Source organism: Panthera onca, chromosome F2 (genome assembly GCF_046562875.1).
Source record: "Panthera onca isolate mPanOnc1 chromosome F2, mPanOnc1 haplotype 2, whole genome shotgun sequence".
In the NCBI taxonomy this organism is placed as follows: domain Eukaryota; kingdom Metazoa; phylum Chordata; class Mammalia; order Carnivora; family Felidae; genus Panthera; species Panthera onca.
The window spans coordinates 8536823-8551860 of NC_138356.1; positions in this window are offsets into that span (position 1 = coordinate 8536823).

Consider the following 15038-nt stretch of genomic DNA (forward strand, 5'->3'; position numbering starts at 1 on the left):
AGTTCGAGCCCCGCGTCCGGCTCTATGCTGACGGCTCGGAGCCTGGAGCCTGTGTCTCCGCCTCTCTCTCTTCCCCTCCCCCGCTCATGCTCTGTCCCGCTCTCTCTCAAAAGTAAATAAATGTTAAAAAAAAAAAAAAAATGTATTTGAAAAGCAATTTCAAATACAGCCAAAAATGAAAACTCACTATCCCTTTTAGTATTTGTATACTAATATAATAATAGAAAGGATGTTCATCCATTTAACTACCTAAAACAATGCTAGATACCACACTTTGAGAAACAGTGGAATGGATGGTGAATGGTAAAGAAGATAAAGACCCACATCGTCCCCTCAAGGAACCAAGAAGCGTGACACAGCGTCCCGTGTACCATGAAAAGGCTGCCCTTAGAACATCATGGTAAGTTATCACAGGAGGAGATACAGGAGTAGGATTTTTCCAGGTTAACAACTTGGGACAAGACATTCCAAGAAAGGAAACAGCATTTAGAAGGCACAAAGGCAAAAGCATGCCATCTGCTTAGACATCAGTAAATGTCAAACTCCTGGTGAAGCTGAAGAGTCCTGTGCCTGCAACCTGAACACAGTGCTGGCTTTTTTAAATTCTTTTTTTAGTGTTCATTATTTTTGAGAGAGAGAGAGAGAGAGAGAGAGAGAGAGAGAGAACAAGCGGGGGAGGGGCAGAAAGAGGGAGACACAGAATCCGAAGCAGCCTCCAGTCTCTGAGCTGCCAGCCCAGAGCCCGACGCGGGGCTCGAACTCACAAACCGCGAGATCACGACCTGAGCCGGAGTCGGACGCTTAACCCACTGAGCCACCCGGGCGCCCCGAGTGCTAGCTTTTTTAAATCAACACATTAAATAAAATCTACTGGAGGGTTTGCCAGCTGCTGCCAAGTAGTGAGCCCTGTAAATGGTGTTTCAAGAAAGGTACAACAACTAGAATGTTCCATGAAACCGTGTAAATGTCCGTTGGTGGCAGAGCACAGGTACTGCTACGAGCTTGTTTCGTTTTCTGTTTGCCACGCACATTCACACACTGCCTGAATTCCACCCCTGGTCCCTGTGGGGCCACGGACCGCAGCTGAAGATTTCCCTTGGAGGGATCTCTCGGACTCAGGAATTAGCCTGCCCGGGAAGCAAGAGGCGTGGAAGGAGGCGCTCGTCCACATCAGTGATGTGTGTGTGGCACCGAGGACCAAAGGCAGAGGCAGATCTGAGACAGGTTTAGGAGGTAGATAGAGCTCGGATGAGAGACGCAAGTTAGTGTCAGCCCGGTGGGCAATTCCTTACTTTTCCTAGGAGACATTCTGTTCCTGGAGACCTCGTAGGATAAAACTCTCCTTTCTGCAAGAGCAGAGTGGTTTACTTCTCCAGCTTTGAATGGGGAAGGCATTCTGTAATTAAGCAAGACACCTCTTGGAAATCCTGAAGAGTATTAATGGGAATCCTCCAGATCAACACTGTCCAATGGAAACGTAATAGGAGAAGGGGTACCTGGGTGGCTCAGTTGGTTAAATGTCCGGCTTCAGCTCAGGTCATGATGTCACGGTTTGTGGGTTCAAGCCCTGCGTCGGGCTCTGGGCTGACAGTTCGGAGCCTGGAGCCTGCTTCGGATTCTGTGTCTCCCTCTCTCTCTTCCCCTCCCCCACCAGTTCTCTCTCTCTCTCTCTCTCTCTGTCTTTCGAAAATAAATTAAAAAAAATTTTTTTAGAAATATAAGCAACAAACGTAATTTTACATTCTCTAGTAGCCACATTTAAAGGTAGAAATAAACAACAGGTGAAACTAATTTTGAAAATATTGTTTTAACATGTAAATGATATAAATCCATATTAATAAGATATTTTACTTTCTCTTACTAAGTTTTCAGTATCCAGTGTGGTTTTTTTTTTTATTTTAATTTAGAGAGAGAGAGATCATGAGAAGGAGAGAGGGGCAGAGAGAGAGAGAGAATCTCAAGCAGACTCCACACTCAGCACCTAGTCCCACAAAAGGCTCGATCCCATCACCCTGGGATCATGACCTGAGCCAAAATCGAGAGTTGGTCGCTCAACTGAATGAGCCACACAGGCACCCCCTGGTTAAAATACTGTAAGTATTTTTTTTTCAAAAATTTTTTTTTTAACGTTTATTTTTGAGACAGAGACAGAGAGTGAACAGGGGAGGGGCAGAGAGAGAGGGAGACACAGAATCTGAAACAGGCTCCAGGCTCTGAGCAGTCAGCACAGAGCCCGACGCAGGGCTTGAACTCACAGACCATGAGATCATGACCTGAGCCGAAGTCGGACGCCTAACCGACCGAGCCACCCAGGCGCCCCTGTAAGTATTTTAAACTTACAGTACATCTCACTGGTACCAGCTACACTTCATGTATTCGGTACCTACAGGGGGCTGGTCACTGATGGCTTCCGTTCAGATAGTGCAGATCTAAATTTCTGGAGAATAAAAAAGAACACTTTCATTCTGAGGCTTTGGTGTCTTGTAATGAAATCTCAGATGCTTAGGAATTCAGGTTTCATCCTTAGCTGATAGGGAGACATAGTCATTGAAGCTGGAAAAAATTACCAGATTTGCATTTTATAACCCAGGATGAAATACTGCACAAGCCTTCCTCCTTCCAACTGGAAAGGTGAGATTCTTTTGCAGTATTTCAAATAAAAGCTTAGGAAGTCCTAAATTAAGGACTAATTAATCATTAAATGAAGTATAATCATGATTTTTTTAACCCTTGAAATAATCGGCAATAATAAGCTGAGATTACAAATAGTAAACCTATATGCTGAAGGTTTTTGTTGTAACTGTTACAGTGACTTGTGTCTGAGCCTAGACTAGATATGGATCTTGGATGAATTCGCTTTAATTCTTTTAGGCCTGACGGCCTCGCTCCGGGCATTGATGAAGAACTCAGACTCCACAAGAACTCTGGGGAATTTGCCATTCTGGGGAATCCCTTCTTAACCTGCCCCACAACGAGGGACGGGAGAAGTGTTTTTACTTTCTTTAAGACATGTGCTCCCTTTATTCAAATTCATTTTCTTTAAATGACATTTCTAGTAAATAAATAGAAAAAAAATGCATCTAAATGTTAATTTCCCATGAAGAAATGCAAATAGCATACAGACACAAGAAACATACTTTTCCCTAATCACTCATTAAACAAATAAGTATGCCAGGCACTGCTAGACTTTGGGAGTTCACAATACCAGTTGAAACAATCCTTAAATACCAGGTTATATCTCTTCAGTTAGCAATTTAAAAGTAGTAGCATTCAATGATAGCTTGTTACGATAAATAATTCACTCATTCACTAGCTGTTCATTATTGCCTTTTGGAAAAGCAACGGAATGGGATCTGAGATGGCCCAGAGTCCTTGAACACTCGCTGCCAACCCAAGCCTGTGGCTATGACTTGAGGATTTAAGTTCCAACAGGTACCTTTAATTCCAAATATGCAGTTTCTTGTCTTGTGGCCCCGGGGCCTACCAGCTTATCTCTGGATTCTGCTCCCCATCCTGGGCCTTCCACACGGTTGGACTGGCCTCACGGCTACTTGTTTCCATGTTGCCTCTAGACATGGTCTTGATCCATCCTGACCTCTTCATCTTTAGCCCTCAGTCCAGTCTGGATATACTCCCTCTGTCATTTATCTGACTCCTGAGGACCTGCCCTGCGGAAATCCTTGAGCAAGGGGAAAAATAGGCATATATCCATGAAGATATTCATTACATCCATGAAGATACTCGTTATATCCATGAAGATACTCGTTATATCTATGAAGATATTTGTTATATCCATGAAGATATTCGTTATATTTATGAAGATATTCGTTATATCCATGAAGATATTCGTTATATCCATGAAGATATTCATTATATACATGAAGATATTCATGACATATAGGGAAAAATTTGAAAACAACCCAAATACTCCCTAAAGAAGACTGGCTGTTTACATTGTGACTATTAAGACCATGAAAACACATAAATCCGCTTTTTCAAAATGTGTATAGCTCAAAGGAATCTCTCCAATGTTCTCCAACACCAAATAGTGCACTTTGAGGCCCCCATCTTAGGTCTTGCTACCCCTCTCCATTGGTCAGAGTGGAGCCTGGGATTCCTGTCCGCTCAGCCTCGCAGGGGCCAACGCATCTAGGTTGTCCTGCTCTGTTCTGGCTTAACCTCAGGACAAACTCTGGCGAACTGAGAGTGAGCTGTAAAGGTATTTCAAGTTCTACCCTTTGCGATCACGGCACACATGGGCTCTTTCTTCTTGTCTCTGTGCCCCACCACATGGACTCACTGCATGAATTTATTTATGCCCACAAAATTAATACCCATGCTAGAAAAAACAGTGTTCCCTGGAATGGTCCCAGCCCTTCTCCTGGAGAAAAACGTAAACCACAGTTTGAAGCGATAATGGCATGGCTCACTTCCCCAAAACTGAATTGTACCAAAAGAGTTTTTAATATTTTAAACTTTCTCCTCAGATTCTAGTGACAGTCTCACCATTTGGTACCAAGGTTCTCTCTAGAGAGAAATGGTTTCTAGTTGCATTTTACCAGATAACTATATGTTGAGGCACCATCTGTCTTGAGATTTTATACCGTGGCATGTGAAAATAAAACAGGCAAACAGTGTAGCATGTAAAGAGACATAGGCAAGATAGATAAAAAGCTGCAAGGGAGGGTACGAGAGTTAGATCTCTGCCCTGTCATCAGATAATCATTAGTGCTTCTTAGTAACACACATTAAAATCTGGCGTGCACCTTCATAATTACTTCTCCTTGGAGTTTTGTAGCGCCTTCTGTTTTAAAAATTTATCCATTTTGAGAGAGAGAAAGGGAGAGACGGAAACCCAAGCAGACTCCTTCCATGCTGTCAGCACAGAGCCCAACATGGGGCTCAAATCTCCCAAACTGTGAGATCATGACCTGAGCCAAAATCAAGAGTCGGGCGCTCAACCGAATGAGCCACCCAGGTGACCCTGCAGTAGTAACTTCTAAAATCTTTACCGATGGACAACCTAAAGATGTCTTTAATGTACGGTTGCTAACTAGGAAGCAGCCTCTAAGATGGCCTCCCAGTGATCCCTGCCTTGTGTAAGTCCCCTCCCCTTTAGTATGGAGGGGACAAACAAATAGAATTTGGCAGAAGTGAAAGAATCTGATTCTAAGATTAGGTTACAAAAAGACTGTAGCTTCCATTTGGGCACTGTTTTTCACTCTTGGAGTTTTCTCACCCTGAGAGAAACCAGCTGCCCTGTTGAGAGGCCCTTGTGGCAAGCCCCTGAGGCCTGCCACCAAGTACGTGAGTGAGCTTAGAAGCACATCCCTTCCCAGCAGAGCCTTCAGATGAGACCACAGCCATAGCCAATGGCTCACCTGCAATGCATTCTCAGGAGGCACCTTGAATCAGGGACAGTCAGCTAAGCTACACTCGGACTCCTGACCCATGGAAACTATAAGGTAAATATGTATATGGTTTTAACCTGCTGAGTTTGGGGATAATGAATTACATGGCAGTAGATACTAACACAGTAACCGAGCCATGAAGGTTACTACAGCCACTTGGTTGACCAGAAAAGTTTTGATTTCTTATTCATAACTTATAAGCAAGAATCTCAAATTTCTACGTAATCGGTGAATCATCTCCTCCCTACTGATTCTCACTGATGGTATCCTAGTCTAGGCCACCATCATCTCTAGCATCAATTTCTACCGGGGCCTCCTAACTGTTGTTTCTGACTCCAAGGGTGTTCCCCCATCCATCTGTCTTCTAACTCTGCAGCAAGCAAAGCTCTCTAAATTCCAAATCTGATTGTATCTCTCCCAACTTGAAACTCTTCAGTGGCTATTCCATCCTTCTCTGTGCCCAAAAGAAAACCCTGAGTATCATCCCTGAACCCTCCCTCATGTGGCCCCCATAATAATGCTCAAACGCCTTCCCATGGCCTAGCCGCCAGCCCAGCCCACTTCTGCTTCTCTCCCAGTCACACCACGCCCTCTGCACTCATCTCACCATCCAGCCCGGACCCTACTGTTCAGTTCCAGCTCCTGCAAAGCCCTTCCCTCAGCTAGGACATTTCCCCAACACAGCGTGGTCATCTGACTAAAACCAATTCAGCCTAGCTCTCTGAGCTCAGAGACTTTGTCACTCTCTCACCTCCCAGTCCCCTCTTGCCACCCGGTGTGGACCAGTCCCTTCCCTGAGTTCCTGTGACTATCTGCCCTGAGCACCTGCAGACCCCTCACACTGTCCTTCGGCAGAGTCTGGACCACTTCTTTGAGTTGAAGCATTGAGCTGAGAACCGCTGCTAAAATGTAAAGAGCCCTTTATTTATTTTGTATTTTTTTTTAAGTTCACTTATTTATTTGGAGAGAGACAGAGACAGCATGAGTGGGGGAGGGGCAGAGAGCGAGGGAGACAGAGAATCCCAAGCAGCCTCCGCACTGTCAGCGTGGAGCCCTCCACGGGGCCCAAACCCACAAAACCATGAGATCATGACCTGAACCGAAACCAAGAGTTGGATGCTTAAGTGGCTGAGCCACCCAGGCTGCCCCAAAACCCTTTATTAATTCACAGCCTTCCGTGTCCTTAGCTGGAATAGTTAGGTTGTCGCTGTCCTTTTACTTTCGTAAGAAGATGGCAAATCGATCTTCTTACAAATTACTTCATTCGATATATGGCAAGGATTTGTAGCATCATCTGATCTTTCCATTTATAGAAATTGAGATTGACCCGTAATCACATGATCAGTTAGTTTCAAAATCAAGAGCACCTACAATTCTCGAATCTCTGACTTCTGCCCCAAGTACTGACGGACACTTCCTGTCTCTACTCATGCTCACAAATCCATTGACTTCTCCTTTCTGCCTACGAGAAAGGCACCTCCCAGCCAGCATTACAAAATACTACATATGCCCCAAATATCTTGACCAGGGAGGTCTTTACATAAACATTTTCACCATATCTGAAAAACTCATACCCAGCAAGACTCTGAGTGGTAAAGTCACTTTTCCTGTTCTATAGATGAAAACAATAATAAATAATTAGAGATTTTTGCATCCCCATGTGCCAATTTTGTCTATTAAGTAGACATTAGAGATATTTCAGATATTAAAGTGCCAATTTTGAGTTTACGTTCTAGCCTAGTTCTGCCCAACTTTTTACTGTTGTATATAAAAGGAGAGTTTTAAAGATCAAATTTTATTATTTACTGCTTTTTTTTCAAGTTCATTTATTTTGAGAGAGACAGAGACAGCACAAGTGGGGGAGGGGCAGAGAGAGAGAGAGAGAGAGAGAGAGAGAGAGAGAATCCAAGGCAGGCTCCACGCTGTCAGCACAAAATGCAACGTGGGGCCCGAACCCACAAAACCGTGAGATCATGATCTGAGCAGAAATCGAGTCAGGCGCTTAACTGACTGAGCCAACCAGGCACTCCTATTATTTACTGCTTTTTAAATGATTATAAAATTGACATTAAACTTTTTAAGTTTAATCCTTTTTCAAATTTTTTTAGTTTTTGAATTTGGAAGGCTCAGTGTGATGAGTTGGTTTTTTTTTTAATTTTTTGATGGTTATTTCTTTTTGAGAGAGAGCGAGAGACAGAGTGCAAGCAGGGGAGGGACAAAGAGCAAGGGAGACAGAATCTGAAGCAGGCTCCAGGCTCTGAAGTGTTGGCACAGAGCCCGACGTGGGGCTCGAACTCACGAACTGGGACACCATGACATGAACTGAAGTCGGATGCTTAAACAACTGAGCCACTCAGGCACCCCCCGACAAGTTTTTAAAAATGCTTCTCTCTCACCCATGTTAGTGAGCCATAAATCATTCAAAAACTCTGAATCCAAACTAAATATTCAGGCACTTGGAAGAAAACAAAACCTTATACGTTTTCCATATCCTTCCGGAGAATATAGCAACAACTGTATGTTGTAGCAAATCTGACCTGTGTGTAATACTTTCATAGATCAGCGTGTCCTTCCAAATAGCTGGCTATCTCGGCTGGTCTTCCTGACGTCCCAGGATGATGTTTGGCAGCTGTGATCATCCCTGTCTTGCTCATGAGCAGAGATCAAGAGAGAGTTTCAATGAATCCATGGCCTGCCCCTACCTACCATTCCAGAGCCCAGGCCAAGAGTACCAGTGGATGTCCGCTGTGTGCCTTTTGGCGTTGGTGATATGCGGCGCCTCTAGAGCTCAGGGCCCAGACCGCGGTTCTAAGAGCAGATTTGTTATTGAGAACAGGAGCCATAATGCGAGTCTTTTAAAACCAGATCCAATACTCAATTATCAGAGTCACATCATAGTCAGGGAGCAAGGCTGTCGAGTCAGCACTTGAATCCCAAAAGGGTAAGTTGAACTTGGGGTATCTTAATTTAAGCCCTGACTTCATATTCCCTGAATTGCCTTATGAAGTATAATCCACGTTATCTGGTGTTACTAAGCCATGCACTATCACAGAGGATATTATTCATGGTTACCAACCTACCAGTCATTCCTAAAGGATCCCGAATTTCCCTGCCACAGGATTTGGGTACCTGGACCCTAACCTCTACTCTAAGGGTGGTTCCGAGAGTAGCCAACGCAAACCAGTATAGTCACATCTGTCCTGTCACAGCAATTGGATCAGAAGTGGACACATGGTGTAAGTCACGTCGATCAGCAGGAAGGTCAGACTCTAAAGTAAGAAAGTTACTACTCTTTTTATAGGGATACTTTTTATGTCTTAATGATTTCCTGTTCTTCCTCTCTCATGAGGCTCGTCCTTCTCCTCTGCCACTATTTCCTGCCCTAAAGTCTATGTGCCTCCTCCCCAGGTTTGGGAGACCTTTCTCTCCACATGAAAAAGCAAAGAAAGATGGTTTATTTTTATTTATTTTTATTCTTTTAAATGTTTATTTTGAAAGGTTTTTTAATTTATTTATTTGAGAGAGACAGAAACAGCTCAAGTGGCGAAGGGGCAGAGAGAGAGGGACAGAGAGAGTCCCTAGCAGGCTCTGCACTGTCACAGAGCCCAACACGGGGCTTGAACCCATGAAACTGTGAGATCATGACCTGAGTTGAAACCAAGAGTTGGACCCTTACCCGACTGAGCCACCGAGGCACCCCACAAATGTTGGTTTATTGATTTATTTTTGACAGAGAGAGTGTGCATGCACACGAGAAGGGGGGGAGGGGCAGAGAGAAAGAGAGAAAATCCCAAGCAGGGTTTGCACTGTTAGCACGGAGCCCAGTGCGGGGCTCACACTCACCAACTGTGAGATCATGACCTGAGCCAAAATCGAGAGTCAGATGCTCAGCCCACGGAGCCACCCAGGCGCACCAGATGGTTTATTTTCAAAATGAAGAAGAGGAAGAAAAAGAAGAAAGGAAACAAATGGAAGTGTAGCATATGGATCATGTCTAACTCATATACACAGTTCTTGGTGCTCGATCTCTCCATCGAAATACAAAATACTGTACGATTCCACTCCTGAACAGTCAAATTCATAGAGACAGGAAGTAGAATGGTGGTCAGTAGGGGTTAGGGGAAGGGAGGAATGGAGAGTTATTGTTTAATGGGTGCGGTATTTACGATGGAGATGATGAAAACGTTCTGGAGATGGACAGTGGTGTTGATTGCACAACAATTTGAATGTACTTAATGAACTGCACATTTTAAATGGTAAGTTTTATGTATATTTTACCACAATAAGAAATGAAAAAAATATATATATATAGTATACACCAATATGTAATATTTATTACATAATTGTGTATATATCAATATGTAGTACTTATTCCGTAACTTACATAATTATAATTTTTCATGTAACTTTATCTACCTCACTTCCTCATTAGCTATCTGACAGCCCAGCCCTCCATCATTACAGGGAGCAGACTCGAGAAAATGGATGACATCAGCACAAGTTATCATCAGGGCTGGGAAACAGCTCCACAGAGCCAACCTCTTCTGTGGTCAACGAAATAATGCAGTGCTCACCATGGGCAGAGACTGCTCTAAAACCTCGGTGTATATTAACTCATTAATACAGAACAAGAACTCCACAAGAGGGGCGCCTGGGTGGCTTAGTCGGTTAAGCGTCTGACTCTTGATTTTGGCTCAAGTCATGATCTCAGGGTTGTGGTATTGAGCTTTGCCTCGGGCTTGCGTTGAGCACAGAGCCTGCTTAAGATTCTCTTCCCCCCCTCTCTATCTCTCTGCCCCTCCTTGGCTCTCTCTCTAAAATTAAAAAAAAAAAATCTTCTAAAAAACAAACAAAAAAGAACTCTATGAGATAGTATTTTGCTCATTTTGCAGATCAAAAAACTAAAGTACTGGAAGACTAAGTTACTTGTTCAAGTTCACACAACTAGTAAATGAGGTAGCTGGGATTTGAACCCAGGTTCCGTCTCCAGAATTCTCGTACTCTTTTGCTCAAATGAGACTTACCAAACCAGGGGTCCCTCTATGCCCCAAACCTATAAGGATACAGAGAGGAGTCTAGAAATGGACCCTCTTTCTCTGTGCCTTGGTTTCTCCATCTGAAAAACAGAGGTAATAATGACACCTATTTCATAGAGTGGTCATGAAGATTACATGAGTTCATGTACATGACTTTGTAAAGTGCTCTATGTGTCTGGCTTGTAGTAAAGACTAGTATTCGTCATTGCTCTTAAGGAAAAATTAGGAATCAAAGATGGGTGTCATGAAAAAAAACCTCTCAACAAACCAGATATACAAGGAGCGTAGCTCAACATAATAAAGGCCATATATGACAAGTCCACAGGTAACATCATATGCAACAGTGAAAAACTGAAAGATTTTCCTGTAAGATCAAGGACACAAGGACACCCAGTCTTGACACTTTTATTCAACATAGTACTGGTAATCCAGGCAGAGCAATTAGACAAGAAGAAGAAATAAGAAGCATCCGAGTCAGAAAGGGAGAAATGAAACTGTCTCTATTTGCAGATATCATGGTATCATATATAGAAAACCCCAAAGACTCTATCAAAAACCTGTTAGAACTGATAAATTCAGTAAAGTTGCAAGATAAAAAACCAATATGCAAAAACAGTTGGATTTCTATACACCAATAACGAACTATCAGAAAGAGAAACCAAGAAAACACTTTTATTTATCATTGCACCAAAAAGAATAAAATACCTAGGAATAAATTAAGCAAGGAGGTAAAACACCTGTACACTGACAACTATAAGACCTTGATGAAAGAAAATGAAGACACACAAAAAATGGAAAGATACCTATCCTCATGGATTGGAAGAATTAATACTGTTAAAATGTCCATGTTTTTCAAAACAATGTACAGATTGGCTGCAATCTCTATCAAGATTTCAATGGAATTTTTCACAGAAATAGAACAAATAATCCTAAAATGTTTATGGAACCACAAAAGACCCTGGATAGCCAAAGAAATCTTGAAAACGAAGAACAAAGCTGGAGGCATCAGAGTCGGTGATTTCAAACTATATTACAAAGCCATAGTAGTCAAAACTGTATGGTATTGTCATAAAAACAGATACCTAGATTAATGGAACCGTGTAAGAGCCCAGAAATAAACCCACACATATGTGGCCAATTAACTTATGACAAAGGAGCCAAAAATATGTAATGGGAGAAGGGCAGTCTTTTCAATCAATGGGAAAGCTTGATTGGGAAAACTTGATAACCACATGCAAAAAAAAAAAAAAAAAAAAAATGAAACTGGGCCACTTTCTTCTACCAGACACAAAAATCAACTCAAAATGGATTAAAGACTTAAACATAAGGCCTGAAAACATAAAACCAGATGCAAACTTATAGGGGTAAGCTCCTTGACAGGTCTTGGCAATGACTTTTTGGATCTCAGATCAAAATCAAAAATAAGTGGGACCACAACAAACGAAAAAGCTTCTGCACAGCAAGGGAAACCAACAAAATGGAAAAGCAGCCTGCAGAATGGGAGAAAATATTTGCAAAGCATATGTCTGGTAAGTGGTTAATATCCAAATATATAAAGAACTCCTACAAGTCAAAAACTCCAATTAAAAACTGGGCAGACAATCTGAACAGACATTATTCCAAAGACGTCCAATGGCCGGCAGGGACATGAAACTATGTCACCATCGCTAATCATCAGGGAAATGCAAATTAAAACCACAATGAGATATCACCTCACACCTGTTAGAATATTATCAAAGAGTCCAGAAATAACAAGTGTTGGTGAGGATTTGGAGTAAAGGGAACACTTGGGCACCATTGGTGGAAACGTCAATTGATGCAACCACTCTGGGAAATGATATGGACGTTGCTCAGAAATGTTGGAATAGAACTAACATATGATCCAGCAATTCTACTTCTGGGTATTTATCAAAAGGAAACTAGATCACTATATCAAAAAGATATCTGCACCCTCATGTTCATTGCAGTGTTATTCACAGTAACCAAGATATGCAAACAATCAAAGCGTCCATCAACAGACAAATGTGAGATATATCCTAGAAGGGATCGAAATAGAAGGACATCCTGCTATCTTTGCCAATATGGATATACCTTGAAGGCATTATGCTAAGTGAAATTAGAGAAAGACAAAACCGTATGAGCTCATTTGTGTGTGCGATCTAAAAATAAACTCATAGATGCAGAAAACTGTGCCAGAGACAGGGGGTGGGCAAAATGGGTGAAGGTGGTCAAAGGTGCAACCTTCCAGTGGTAAGATAAATAAGTCCTAGAGATATACTAATGTACAGCATGTTGACTATAATTAACAATAGCATATTGCATATTTGAAAATCGGTGAGTAAACCTTGAAGGTTTTCATCACAAGAAAAAAGGTTTGTAACAGTGGTGACACGTGAATAGACTTAACGTGGTGATGGTTGTACAATATGTACAAATATCAAATCGTGGGGGCGCCTGGGTGGCTCAGTCGGTTGAGCGTCTGACTTCGGCTCAGGTCAAGATCTAGCGGTCTGTGGGTTCGAGCCCCGCGTCGGGCTCTATGCCGACAGCTCGGAGCCTGGAGCCCGCTTCCAGTTCTGTGTCTCCCTCTGTCTCTGACCCTCCCCTGCTCACACTCTGTCTCTCTCTCTCTTTCTCTCTCTCAAAAATAAATAAACATGAAAAAAACCCCATTTTTACAAACATCATGTTGTTCACCTGAAACTAACGTAATGTGTTATATTAATCATTTCTCAATTTTGAAAAAGAACAAAATAACTAAAGTAAAAAGGTGCTAAGAGAGTAGATCTTAAAAGTTTCATCACAAGAAAAAAGGATTGTATCCGTGTGGTGATGCAGCTCATGGTAACCACAATGTGTACATCTATCAAATCATCATGTTGTACACCTAAAACGGATACCATGTTGTACATCGGTTATAGCTCAATTTAACAAAAATGTTTGTCGGAATGTTAGTAAGAAAATTTTTAGAGAGAGAGTGAGAGAGGGAGAGGACAGAGGGAGAGAAAGAGAGAGAAAAATAATCTCAAGCGGGCTCCACGCTCATCACGGAGCCCGATGTGGGGCTCGATCCCACGACCCTGGGATCATGACCTGAGCCGAAATCAAGAGTCAGACGCTCAACGACTGAACCATCCAAGCCCCCCAGTGAGAGACTTTTCTTTTTGTTACATAAAAACTGCCTTCTTAAGGTTTGTACATTTAAATCTTCTTCTTCTTGCAAACGAGTAAACTTAGAAGCGTGAATGTTAGGGTTTTTTGTCTTCTCATTTTTAAACCCTGAACCCTCACCTTCCTGATCGTATTGTTTTAATCGTAAAGAAGCGTAGGTATTGGGCTTGAGGTCATAAGATGGCGATTTGATCCAGTTTGGGCAAGTGATTCAGTGTCTCTGACTCTTTGCTCCTCAAAATGGAAATAACAATTCCCGGTCCACAAAATAATCAGGAGGATAAGTGAAGAGATGGTATAATCGAGTGGTCAACGGTCTTAGGGTCATTCATTCCTGTGTGGACAGCCCAGGGTCTTGCTGAAGCTCCTTTGCTTGAGAGTCTCTCATGGGTGTTGTAGGGTTTGGCACACTTATCACTGTTCCAGAAACCATGTGGTCTCAAAACATAGAACTATTTATGGGATGTTGATGAAAATGATGCTGTAGGATTGTGAAAGCACTAAGAAAATACAAGGTATTATTTCTGTTACTTCCTAAGCAACTCTTCAACGTGGGATTAAAATCCCATTTTCAAAAAGAGGGATTCAAGGTTAAAGGTAGTTATGGGTCCATTACAGGAAACATTCTGGAGACAGCTTCCCTGTTTGGGAGGTCTGGTAGCTTCTACTGCATAGCCACTCAGAGTAGAAGCGCGTTCCCAGGTGGGGTCACCATGTCATGCCCTCAACTACAAATGTGAAAACAGATTCACCAGTATGTGCTGCTGCTTTTTTAGTCTCACTACCGGAAAAGCCTGCTTGGATGGAAAGATTTCATTTGCTACGCTTTCTGCCTTTGAGTCTGGTTAGCATCGTAAGCAGGTGTTTTTTCATTCAAAACATGTTGTGGCCCTTGTTGAAAGCCAGCATGCAGTAGACAGTACAACCTGGGAGGGACACAACAGTTCTGAACTTGCTAGGGCTATCGCCAGTCTCTAGAAATATTTACAGCAAGAAAGCTTCACTCCCTGGCTGGCACACCTTATCTTACTTATCAGAAACCAATCCTCCTTCAACTTCCTGTAACTAATCAAAAGACAGTGGTTGGATATTTGAAATTCCTCCGTTCTTCTAGGTCGGGGCTCGGCAAACCGTGGTCCACGGGCCGAATCTGGCCCCCCACCTTTTTTGTAAGGCTTGTCAGAGAAGGATGGTTTTTACATTCATAAAGAGTTTTTTTTTTTAAGGAGAAAAGTATTTTATTTCATGGCAAGTGAAAATGAAATGAAATTCAGATTTCACTGTCTATAAATAAAGTTTTATTGGAACACGGCCCATTCGTTTACATGTTGCTTATGACAACTTTTCGTGCTCCAAGGACAGAGCTCCACTATTAGCTGGGAAGTTCCCATTATATTTTAGCTTAACAAAAAAATAAAGG